This window comes from Rattus rattus, chromosome 3, assembly GCF_011064425.1.
Source record: "Rattus rattus isolate New Zealand chromosome 3, Rrattus_CSIRO_v1, whole genome shotgun sequence".
Taxonomy (NCBI): Eukaryota; Metazoa; Chordata; class Mammalia; order Rodentia; family Muridae; genus Rattus; species Rattus rattus.
The window spans coordinates 68790395-68802924 of NC_046156.1; the positions used below are offsets into that span (position 1 = coordinate 68790395).

At 43.9% G+C, this 12530-nt stretch overlaps 1 protein-coding gene and 1 long non-coding RNA gene across 4 annotated transcripts in view; one reads left to right on the forward strand and one right to left on the reverse strand.

Annotated features, from left to right (window-relative positions):
- Fbxw7 (F-box and WD repeat domain containing 7) overlaps positions 1-7231 on the reverse strand; it is a 184084-nt gene extending 176853 nt beyond the window's left edge. For all 3 annotated transcript variants that reach the window (XM_032898158.1, XM_032898156.1, XM_032898155.1), the window contains exon 1: positions 6092-7231. The gene's annotated coding sequence lies outside the window, so the exon portion shown is untranslated. The remainder of the gene's footprint in view (positions 1-6091) is intronic.
- A 182-nt stretch (positions 7232-7413) lies between these two features.
- Positions 7414-10514, forward strand: LOC116896734. The gene is made up of 2 exons (XR_004387364.1): positions 7414-7685; positions 8582-10514. It is a non-coding gene; the product is annotated as an uncharacterized LOC116896734 (long non-coding RNA).
- Positions 10515-12530: the final 2016 nt, after the last annotated feature.

Consider the following 12530-nt stretch of genomic DNA (forward strand, 5'->3'; position numbering starts at 1 on the left):
AGATTGTTGTTGTTGCTGTCTCCTACACAAACAGCATAACACTGACAATGTGCTGCTTTATTTTAGTACTTATTACAAGTAATCTAGAGGTGAATTTTAAAGTATACAGAAAGATATATGTAGACACACATGTATATATGTGTAATATATATGTATATATATGTGTATATATACATATATAAAGCATGTTATATGCAAACACTTTTATTACATTATTTATGGCAGGGCAGTGGCACACACTACAACGCATATGTAGAGGCTAGAAGACAACTTTCAAGAGTTATCTCCTTCCCTCATGTCCATGGGAGGGATCTCTGAAGGATGAAAGTCAGGTCATCTGACATGTGACAAGCTGTCTCGCTGAGCCCTTTAAATATTTCTTTATTTTATGTAAGAAACTTAATGTCCTCAGATTTTGGTATCTGCGGGGGTCCTATACAGAGGGTCACTATAGTAAATACAGCTCTGAAACTAACTAAAAAGGGATCACTATTTACTGTATTATACAAAAAATAGGAGCACCATGAAACAAAGTTTGTAAAACCAGGGTAAATATACTAGCTTCTAAAACAGGGTTTTGTTAACACATGAAACAAAAGTTTTAACATTAAGCGCAACATTAAACATTGCACTAAGTGAAAGCTAGTTCTTTCTAGGTAATACATTTGCATATATTTAATCTTAAAGATAGCAATGTTGTTTAAAGTATACATTCAAATGGTTTAGATAATTTAAGGTTTAACAACAAAATGAAAATAATTCTGTCCTAAATTCTTCACATTGACTTAGTATAAGATTATGACTTTAAGAGGTAGAAGCATTACACCTTAACATTCCTAGATCTGACTTAACATCTTTGTCTGTTTTAAAACAATTTAAATGCTTTTACTTTCACATTAAAAGCAAATAATAATTTGCTTTATAATTTGTTTTCAGAACCTTTCAAAAGTAAGCTTAAACCACTGGGGGATGCAGCTCAGTGGGAGAATGCTCGATTAGCATGCGTTGTGCTTCTGGGTTCCTATCTCCAGTAGCAGTAGAAAGTTAACTTCTTCCTTAACAGATTCTTTTAGCTGTAGTACAAAACAAGTATATTCATCCCTACATACCAATGTGATGGTTTGAATGAGAATGGCCCCCATTGGCTCATATATTCGAATGGTCTCCAGTTGGTGAACTGCTTTGAAAAGGCAAGGAGGTGTGTCACTGGGCTGGGCTTTGAGTTTCAAAAGCCCACACCAAGCCCCATCTCTTGTGCTTGTGATGTGAGCTCTCAGCTACCTCAGTGTCATGCCTGCCTGCTGCCTTGCTCACCCACCATGAAGATCATGGACTCACCCTCTGAAACTGTAAGCAAAATTACGAGCTGTTTTTTAGTAAGTTGCCTTGACCACAGATTTGTCCCAGAAATAGAAAAGTAACAAAGACATCAATTATGGCATCTTTTGGTAAGATGAAGGTCTCTACTTTGCAGATCCATTTAGAGAGCCCTAGCTCTCTGCTTCTTGGTCCATAATTCTCATCACTATAAAGGCAAATCATCATCACAGTGGCAGTCCAGAGGAGCACATCTCATCTGGAAAACAGAATCCACCTGAGATGGCCAGTCTGGCTTTGTAGTGTAGTGTAGGTCACACTAGTAGATGCTGGTAGATTTAGATGTCATCTGACAAGGAGCTATAAACCTCCACCTACAGGCCAAATCCTATCTACTTCTTGTTTTTATGCATGAGATCCCATTGGAACAGTTCTAGCACACTTCATATTATCTACAGCTGCTTTCACATGGCAGAAACAGCTGAAGTTGTGACAGGGTATGTGGACCCACATAGAAAGGTTGCCACTCTATCCTTCATGTCGGCCCACAAGACTTTCCCAAGACTCATCTTCAAAGTACATCTAAACAAACTGCTGCTCCTCACACGGACTCTAGGGTCCTCTGATACTAAGACGCACAGAAATACAAAACGTCAGGCCTCTCATATCAACAGCACAACCGCCAAAGCAAAGAATATAGATGTTGGCATTCTCCATCAGAGTGCCACATATTAGTAAACCATGTTAATCCTAAAAGGTTAAATACACTTAAGAATGTCTTCACCCATACAAGAAATGAGGAAAGTAGCAAAAAGACCCCTATTTAGCAGATATTCCAATCCCTATCTACTTACCCTAAAATAATTGTAGACCCACATCCTTGTTTAAAAATATCTATTCCAAGAGATTTCTGCCAACTGGATACTTTCTCAAGAAGCCAAAAACGCTTTGGAAAGCACTGAATTCAAACAAAGGAACAGAATGATTATGTATTTTTGTTCACAATCTTTTATTCTTACCAAAGCCAATACCAAAAGCTAACCATAAAGATGCCTAAATAGTCTGTTTTGTTCATTTTGTTGTTGTCGTCATTGCTGTTTTGTTTGTTTTTTTTCAAGACAAGGTTTAGCTGTGTAGCCTTAGCTGTCCTGGAACTCACTCTGTAGATTAGGCTGGCCTTGAACTCAGCCACCTTGCCTCAGCCTCCTGAGTGCTGGGATTAAAAGGATGTACCATCATTATCTAGCTTGGGGGGTTTTGTTTGTTTTGTTTAAATATTCCTAAATACTAAACTGTTTTAATTTTAAGTTTATAGCAAAAAAGCATCCCTAACACTTCTGTGCCAACACAGGGATGCCCCCCCCCATTATAGGAACACAAAGATGCACATCTCTGAAGTAAGAGAAACAGCCTTCCCTTTCATCAATTTTTAGCCCCACTTCATTAGTATAATGAAGACTAAGATTATTATAGTGCAAGGAAATTGTAAAAAACCTTCCATTTTATTTATAAGTTCCCTAACAAGGTCCTGTGTTTTCTGAATTTATCTGTCTTGGGATCTAAATGTGCTATTGAAAACCTGTAACAACTTCTAAACCAGAGCTCCATGCCCTGGGAGCTACTGAGTGGCCACTCTGTTAAGAGGCTGCTCCTCTTTTCAACTGCCATTCCCACTCACTCCCCAAGCACATCTTCTGGGGAGTCTCTCCCCTTTTGACTGACGCCAGTGCTTACACCGACATAACTCTGCTCCAGTCCCCAACATTTAAAACTCATTTTCAGCTCTTAACTTCGTATCAGGAATCTTAGAAACCTAAACACTTAAAAATGACTCCCATCCACCTGCACTGTCAGCATATTACCCAAACTACTTGGCAGTCTTGAAAGCTACGTGGGGTGGGTCCTGAGGATGTAGCTCGGTTGGTAAAGTACCTGCCTAGCATGCACAAAGCCCTAGATTCTATCCCCAGCACTACAAAACAAGAAATGGCAGGCAGCACACACCAGTCCATTTAGCATTCAAGAAGTCCAGGCAGGGCGATTATAAGTAAAAAGTACACAGCAAGTTCAAGGTCAGCCTGGCACAAGAGAAAGAGTCAAAAGAGGAGAAAGAAAGGGAAAAAAGAGTTTTAAAGAGAGAGAAGAAACAATGAGCTAACACGGGAACTATATGGATACCCAGCTCTTAACCCAAAATTCAACATCCAAAGCAGTCGTCTGCTACCTCGTTTCTGATTTGCTCATGAGAAACTACTAGCCATTCAAATTGCCTTTTTCATGTCTCCTTCTGTGCTGCCCCCTAGATGACCATAGTGTAAAAATGTTAATCTCCTAATGAAACAAAATCCTAAAGCCAGTATAATGTCTGTCCTAAAATATAATTTCTCACAATCGAAACTACCTTCTTTGGAACAGTTTTCAAATTCTTTTAAACAGCACAAACTGGCCTTAACCCTAGTCAAGAACCTCCCCACTCAGTAGGTATTCCTTTCAAACTAGCTTCCCAATTAGATCTCCCCTTTTACATACTCTGACTCTAAGTCTTTAGTTTTGTTTGTGTACGTTCTTTTCTTCCTAAAAGAGCCTTTCCACGATTTGGCTCAGACACTCCAATTATTCCTGGGTCATCCAAAATCAGTATTTCCCTAATAAAAATGTGCAATGGCATTCCCTGACATATAGTGACCTTAAGAGTAATAATGGTGACACATGTCCCCCTTTCCTACATTTTTAAGAAATGTATTTATTACTTTACTACTACTACTACTACTACTACTACTACTACTACTACTACTATAACATGTTCATGCACACAGCACAGGTCAGAGGACAACTCTGTACAGTTAAGTTTTCTCCTTCCACCTCTGGACTACATGTCCTTAGACTTATGCAGCAAGCAGCTTTACCCACGGAGCTATCACACCAGCCCAATCTTTCCTAAAGTTTTGTACAATTTATATTGATTGCCTCTGGTATTGGTAAGAAAAGGCACCCTCAAAGACTGAAAGTAGCAAATGTTTTCTTATTACTTATTTCTTATTACAGTAAAGTATTTCCACAATTTAAAACCAGTTTACACACAAAGCAGGTCCTCCAATTGGTAAGCAACTTTGACCAGATGCAATACAAACTCAAAGTACCACTTCTGGTTTATTCTCTCCTTCTTTCCAAGAAGCAAACTATGCAAGTCTAAGTTTCTCAAGTATCATCTTTTTCAAAGCTGGAATACATGACTTTCTCAGGGTAACAAAGTAAGGTTAGCAGATCAAAAAATGTGTTTTATTCTAAATCTAAAGAAATTTACCATTCAATATTTTCATGCCATTTAAGTAGAATGTAAGGTGTTTTGTAAAAGCATAAGAAGAACAAAGTATCTAACAAAACATAAAAGAGCTAGAACCCCAGAAAGAGGGTAAAGATAGCCAAAGAAATGGGGGGGGGGGCACAAAAGTTGCAACATGGCTGGCAGTCAGGACACACACCTTTTAATTCCAGCCAGCACTTAGAAGGCAGAAGCAGGTGTATCTCTGTGAATACTAGGCCAGCCTGATCTACAGAGATAATTCCAGGACAGCCAAGGTAACATAGTAAAACTGTCTTTAAAAAAAAAAGTTGGAACAGATGATAGGAGAAATCAAACAAAGTCTATAAGAAATGTAAGATTAGCTCACAGTGTTTTAGCATTCCTCAAAGAAACTGTATCCTGAAAGATTGAGAAGGCAGGACAAAGAGAAGTAAATTGTTACATAGTGCAGAATAATAAACTTGAAGGTTCCTTACTTTAAGAAGAGGAGGGAGAACATTGTGAAGTGTGAGAAACTTTCAAAGAAATTTAATCAAGATCCTAAATGGAGAGATTAGAATGGATGGATAGATAAATGGATACTCCCAGGTTTCCATTCATTTCTACGGAGGATCTCTATTCTGCCCAAATTTAGTTGTCTGGGTGGACCGGCGTTCTCAGTCTTACACTGACTATGTTCCTTGTTACACAAAATCCCACAGTACTTGCCTTAAGATGTTTAGTTTAACCTTACATAGTTGAAACATTACTTTTCTGTACCTCTAATTTAGCACTCGGTGTGCTAAGTACAAGTTTCTATGTTGACAAGTAGAGCCAAATAAGAAAAGCAGCATGCATGTCCTTTCAGTCCCTAGTAGAAATGTGTTATCACTTAAAATAGATGACCAGAGAGAGAGAGAGAGAGAGAGAGAGAGAGAGAGAGAGAGAGAGAGAGTAGTTGCAAGTGTTCTCCTGAAGTAAGTTTCAGCAAGTTGTGCATCCTAGGAACTCGGATTCTCCTGAGTCAAATGAAACATGCAAGCAAGCACTCTACACATCGGAGTCTGTGGACTTGTGAAATGAAGCGCTGGGGGCACCAAACCCCCCTTTGCACTAAAATTAAAATTGGTCTTCCTAACCAGGGCAACTTCAAAAACAATAGTTAGGAAAGGAAAAAATAAAATAAAATAAAATAAGAGTTGATTCAAGTGATTCCCACGTGGGAATCTATGGGAGTTTCCCTGAAACAAAAACCACTGCCAGAATCAGGTTGCCAGAAAAAGGTAGAGGACAGAGCTGTCCACACAGCTCCTCTAAGAAAAACGCCCGAGTACTTGCATTACTCCTGCAAACTGACGCTTTCTCCCGAAATTAGAAAGGAAAGGTCTCCACTGCCAACCCTCCCGAGAAACAGCCCAACTCCACCATCAAAGCACCCACCCGCTCCCACTTGTCACCTTATAATGTCCCCCCTCCTTCGGGTCCACTCACGCTTCAGAGACGAGCGGTGGCGCTGACAATGTGGCTGGCTCCCTTCCTCCTTCGGGCTGAGGCGGGCAGCTGCGGAAGGCTAGGCGCGGAACTAAGAAGCGGTGCTAGCGTCGCTCCACCGAGCAGCTACCCGGGTCTCTTCCGCGCTGCCGGGATAGAAGCTGAGGCGGCGGCGGCGGCAGCGGCAGCAGCCCCGCTCACCGCTTTTTCTCTTCCTGGGTCTCTGCAGGCTGTGGCTTCAGCCCGTCCTGGGCCACTTGTCCCGGGACAGTCACAATCAGAAAGCTCGAAGATTTTGTTTGGGTAAAGTTTCCTCTGGGCGGAGGCTACAGCCGGCCCCCCGAGTCCCCCCCGGCCCCGCAGCCCTGGGGGGCTGGGGCGGGGAGGGGGCGCCGAGAACTCCTGGAGTCCCGCCGAGGAGCCGGGGTGCGGCGGCGGGCCCAAGGAGAAGCCCCCCAGAGGGGGTGAAGGGGAGGGGAGGGGAAGGAGAGGACAGCGGCGCCCGGGCCGCTCACCACGCCGCCGCGGCCGTTTCACATCGGGGTCCCCGCCCCCCCGGCCCGGAGGTGGCTCCTGGGCTGGGGGCCCCGGTTCATACACTCCGCTATGGGATGCTACGGCCCCGGGCGGCCGGTCTGGACGGCGGCAAGGCTGGGGACCCGGCGGGCTCGGATCGGCGCCGCCCCCGCTCCCGGCTCCCGCATGTGTCGCGGCGGCCGGGACCCCCTCCCTACACCTCGGGGGGTCCTTCGCCCCACACTCCGGGGCGAGGCAGAAAGCCCAGCCCCTCGCGGGCGTCCTCTCCCGGCTGAGCAGCTACGAGTCCCGACCGGCGGCAGCCGCCTCCCTGCCCCCCGGCCGCGGGCTCCGGCTCCGGCTCTGGCTCCGGCTCTGGCTGGGGCTCCGGCTTCGGCGTGTGCAGCAGCCGCTGCCGGCCGGGAAGGTAAGGGGGGGAGCAGACGGCGGCCGCGGCTCCCGATGGCCCGGGCTGCGGCGAAGGTCTCGGCGGCGGCCAGTGCACGGGTGCCGGGTCTCTCGGATGCTCGCTCGCTCACTCACTCGCTCTCACCGGCGGCGGCGGCAGCGCCCGAAGCTCAGCTCGCTGTCTCTCTCGCTCTGTGCGGGGCTCTCGCCTCACTCCAGAGAGGGGCGGGAGGAGAGCGGCGCCCAGCGATGACGTAAGTCGCCTAGCAACCGCTCTCCTCTCCCTCCCTTCCCCTTCCTCTCTGCGCCTTCCTTTGCTGGCCTTTTCTCCCCATCTCCAGCCACCCCGCCCTGGGAGGCTGTGGCGCGTTCTGATGACGTACCAAGGGAAGAGGAAGTCGAGATCTGGGAGCGGGTGGGTGCGCCTCGGGCCGCGGGACTGCTGCTGCTACCGCCGCCGCTGCCTCCGCCGCCGCCTCTACGGCCGCGTCAGAACTGAAGAGAGGAAGGGGAGGAGCCCAGGCGAGCCTAAGCTACCGCCTAATCTTACCCCTGACCCTAGGGCGCGGAGAGAGAGCTCCGTAGCCGTTCCCTCCGGGGCAGGTGCGAACTGCTCCTCTAGGAGTGAGGAGGAGGCCAGGGACCGGGCTAGGGCGCGCACCACCCGAAGGTGAGGCATTTGACCCGGAGCAGATCTTCAAACAGAGAGACGGGTGGAAAAGTTAACCTACAGCCCAGAGGCTGCACCTGCTCCCCGGAGCGAGCACCCCACCCTTCCCGTGGCGTGGGGTGAAACCTGGCGCTGCATTCTGTGGAGTGAGTGAGAGTGTGTGTGTGTGTGTGTGTGTGTGTGTGTGTGTGTGTGTGTGTGTGTGTGTGTGTGTGTATAAGTGTATACAAGCCTGCCTCTAGCACAGCCTTAGTGAAACCTGGCGCTGCATTCTGTGGAGTGAGTGAGAGTGTGTGTGTGTGTGTGTGTGTATAAGTGTATACAAGCCCGTGGCGTGGGGTGAAACCTGGCGCTGGCATTCTGTGGGTGAGTGTGTGTGTGTGTGTGTGTGTGTGTGTGTGTGTGTGTGTGTGTGTGTGTGTGTAAGTGTATACAAGCCTGCCTCTAGCACAGCCTTAGCGGAACTCCGAGGTGATGGTGGAAGCGCAAGCGTTTTGTAAATTGAAGTGTAGAAACGTGAGAGTTGTAATACATCTCCCTCCTCACCCCCACCCGCCACATGCAATGAAAGGAAAGAGATGAGAGGCTGTTTGTTGAGAGTCGCAACTTCAGGCTTTTGTGGGAAAGGAGGCGAAATTACCAGGGTTGGAAAACAGCCTCCCTTTTAAGAGTCATTCTTGTTTGTCGTTTAGATTTGGGGGAACTTTTTAGAGAGCTGATTTTGTTCATCAGAGTGCCCCTTACCGTCTTCAAAACATTTTGGTGACTCTCAAGTCTTAACTCAATACCTCTCCTCTCTCCCTTCCTCCCTCCCTCTCCCACTGTGTGTGTTAGTGGCCGGGGGTTGGGGGGAGAGGTATGTTATTAATAAATCTATTAAGCCGTTTGTCTTACAGATTCTGGTCTGGGAAATAAGTTTAAGAAAAAACTCGTGAAATTTAAGCTATGGTCCTCTAGTAAAAGAATTTTCGAGATAAAAGAACCACAGTGTTCAGAAATCTGTCTTGAACCTACCCTTCTTAGCGGTGTGACAGTGAGATTAAAGCAGCAGCTAAGATGAAGGGAAACCGTTGTGTGGCTGGACCTGCCTGCACCCCGTCCCTCTGGACGCAACAGTGATGGGACATTGGGCCAAACACACTCTGCACACATTTAAGAAGCAAGCCTAGGTTTATGCCACTGCTGTACCACCTCATGCAACATAGATCAAGAAAATGTCTATGTTGATAAATCAAGGGTTCATTTTTTTGTTCAGAGACGAAAAAGCAAAAAACAAAAAAAAAAAAAAAAAAAGTAAAGGAGAGAGGAGGAGGCCACAAAAGCAAGGAGAGGCAAGTTGCACCAGACCCTCTGTACTCTACCTGAAATCCCAGGCGTCAAACAACTTGCCCTAATTACCCTGGGTTTGAGTGTCTACAAACATGATCCATTCGCAGGCTGTATTCCAGTAAGATTCACAGGGAATCAGATCAACTCAACAATAGCCCAACATAGCTGCAACATAATCCTTTTGTTGAACTCTCCTCCTTACAGCAGAAATTAAATAAAATACAGATGCAGAGGAGTTTGGGGAAGCTGAGCTCCTCAGAGTTAAAGTTTGTGGACTTTGAGTGGAAAGAGTCCACATCAGAGCTCCACAACCAAGGATGCTCCCGGAGAAGTGTCAGAGTCAGATCTGCCTCATTGTCAGTGGCTCCAATTTAGAACCTCATCAGTGAGGGTCAGAATGAGACTCACAGGAGCCCTGAGCAACCTCCTCAGGAATAGTAGCTGCACTAAGCTCACTGAAAGTCCATTCTCCTCCTTGCCCAGCCTGGTAACAGGAGTAAACAGCTGTCTACAACTGGCTGCTGGAGAGGAAGGAATTCATACATCTCCAATTTGTTGTATATCCTTTTAGTTCCTCATATTGTCTGATAATCTAGAGGAAAAATATAGCCGCTAAATCAGATTTCCAAAAAGTAAATCAGAAAAAATGTATTTCAACTAACCAGGTTCTTTCCTGACTTACGAGTTTGTCATAAACATCTATATACTATGTTAAAGTGGGACAAGGGGATCTCTGTGTAAAGTTCATAACTCTTTCCTTGAAAGTGAGCTTGTATAAGAAACTACTCAATGTTTTATTATCCCACATCAGTGGTTTCTACTGTTAAACACTATATAACAGATTAACCAGCAAAATTTCTAAAAACGCACCGTAGCACATCATCCAATTTTAAGCATCATTGTGAAATAGACTCAAAACGTAAGACAATTGTGTGCTGTGGGTAATTATCAAAGAAACTACCATGTAAGCAGTCAAACAGGCCAATAAGTGGAGTTTGCTAAGCCTCCAAAGCCTGTAATGACCTTCCTAAACACAGCTCTCCCTTCTGGGAGAGTGAGCATTATTCTGACATTTGTGGCAATCGTTTCCTTGCTTTTCTTTATTGTTTGATCACAGGTGTTCATCCCTAAGCATTACGTTGTTTAATTTTTCCCTTTCTTGTGAGTGTTCTGTAAAGGAGATAATATGTATAATCTGTTCTGCTAACCATATTTGCTCAACCTTGATGTAACCCATATGTTGTTCAGGTTCATATAGCTGTAAATTTGTTCCCTTTAATTCCTGAATATTCGGCATTCCATTGTAGCAATATATAACAGTTTGTTTAGCCATTTTGTTGTTGATAGGAGTCTGGGTTCAGTTCCAGGCTATTATAAATGCTGTTGCAAATATTCCGTAAGTCTCTACTCCATCCCATCTACATAAATTTCTGTGTAGTCTGTACTTGAGAGTGTATGTCATAAATATGAATAAATCATGCTTTGTGGTCGGTCGTCTAACATGATAGGGTCACATTAGTTACACGAATGCCATTGCTCCACACCTCACAACCGAAGGCAAAAACTCCATCTTCCCATCCTGCTGAGTGTAGAGCATAACTCAATTCAATTTTAACTTACATTTCCCCAGTTATTGACTCTGTTGAGGATCTTTTGTATATCTACTATTGTATTAGGGTTCTTTCTACAGGAACAGAACTTACAGAAAAGGGATTCATTAGAACAGCTTATAGGCTATGGTCCAGCTAGTCCAACAAAGGCTGACTACCAAAGAAAGGTCCAAGATTCTAGTAGTTGTTCCGTCTAGAGACTGAATGCCTCAGCTGGTTTTCAGTATGTACTAGAATGCCAAATAAGTGGGCTCTAATGCCAGTGAAGGAATGGATTCACCCATACGAGCTAGAGCCAGCATTCAAAGAGCAAGCTTCCTTCTTCCACTTGCTTTATATAGGCCACCAATAGGAGGTGTGGCCCAGATTAAAGGTGGGTCTTCCCGCATCAGAAGATCCAATTAAAAGCAGGTCTTCCCACTTCAAAAAATTTTTAAGAAAATTTCCCTTACAGATGTACCCAACTTCTTGGGTTTTAGTTAATCCCAGTTATAGTCAAGTTCACAACCAAGAATAGCCATCACAACTATATTAATAGCAATTACATTCCTCTATTTTTAGTGTGTAATCTCTGAAATGCCCACAATTCCAGTGTCTTTTTTTTTTTTAAGATTTATGTATATCAGTACACTGTCCCTCTCTTCAGACACACCAGAAGAGGGCACTGGATTCCATTACAGATGGTTGTGGGCCACCATGTGGTTGCTGGGAATTGAACTCAAGACCTCTATAAGAGCACTCAGTGTTCTTAACCACTCAGCCATCTCTCCAGTCCCTTGGGTGTCCTTTTGTAGTCTATATTTGAACACCAAGATTGGGCTACAGTAATGCCTCCAAATGAGTATATTCAGGACAGATTCTTTCTAAAATAAGACTTTAGCCTAACTAATTATCTCTATGATTTGATCATAAACTGCTTAAAGTAGGAGATATATATATATATATATATATATATATATATATATACACACACACACACATTTATTCTTTCCAAAACAATATGTTTTCAACTATTAAAAGTGTAACATCTTAGCTTTTTTTATTTTCCCTCAGTTCATAAAGGCTGCATTTACTCTCAAAGCAATATGAATAAAATCTCTTGTTGCTGTGTACTTTTCTCATAGACAAGTATAAGAAGCTGTTTTCCCACCAGAGCTTTTGTCTTTCATTTCCTTGGTTCATTGATTTTATAAAAGTCACAATGGCTTATTCTTTCCTACACAGCCCCTACTGAAATATATGGAATTATTTTTGTAATTTTATCAAGTAATTTCACATATACTGTGACATGCCACCCAATATACTACATTTGACCCATTATTTTTTTCTTATCTCAGCTCTTTGTTTAGACTTAGTGATATTTTAAAACTGGAGGAAGCTGGGGGCCTGAGAAATTGATTTAGCAAAAGTCAGGAAAGCAAGTGAATAGGAAAGCAGCGCTCCACCCAGAGTCTTCTAAAAGAGACCATTCCATTCTATCCCACTGACTCAGTCTTCTGGAGCAGCAAAGCAGAGCGATTCCCAGGCTCTATGGGACACTGTCCAGTCCCACGTAGCAAAGCTCTAGTGTAGTAAGTTCTTCTGGCCTAAGAATTTTAGGACCAGTGAAAGAGGACTGGCCACAAAAGAGAAGGGTCTAGGAAGAGAGTAAGGAAAGATAATGGAAGGAGAGTGTTATCAAAGTGCATTGTGTATGAAATTGTAGACAATTACTTTCTAAATGAATAACATTTTTAAGATTAATAATGCTTAAAGGAAATTAAATAAAATGAAATTTGCTTTAAAAATGAAATGGTCGCCCCCCCCCCATCCTTCAACTTAGAACCAAAGCTGTAGTGAGAATTTTGGTTTCTTTTAAAACCACAGAAATAGGAATGTACTTTTGTCTTAGTGCCGGGTGTGGGAC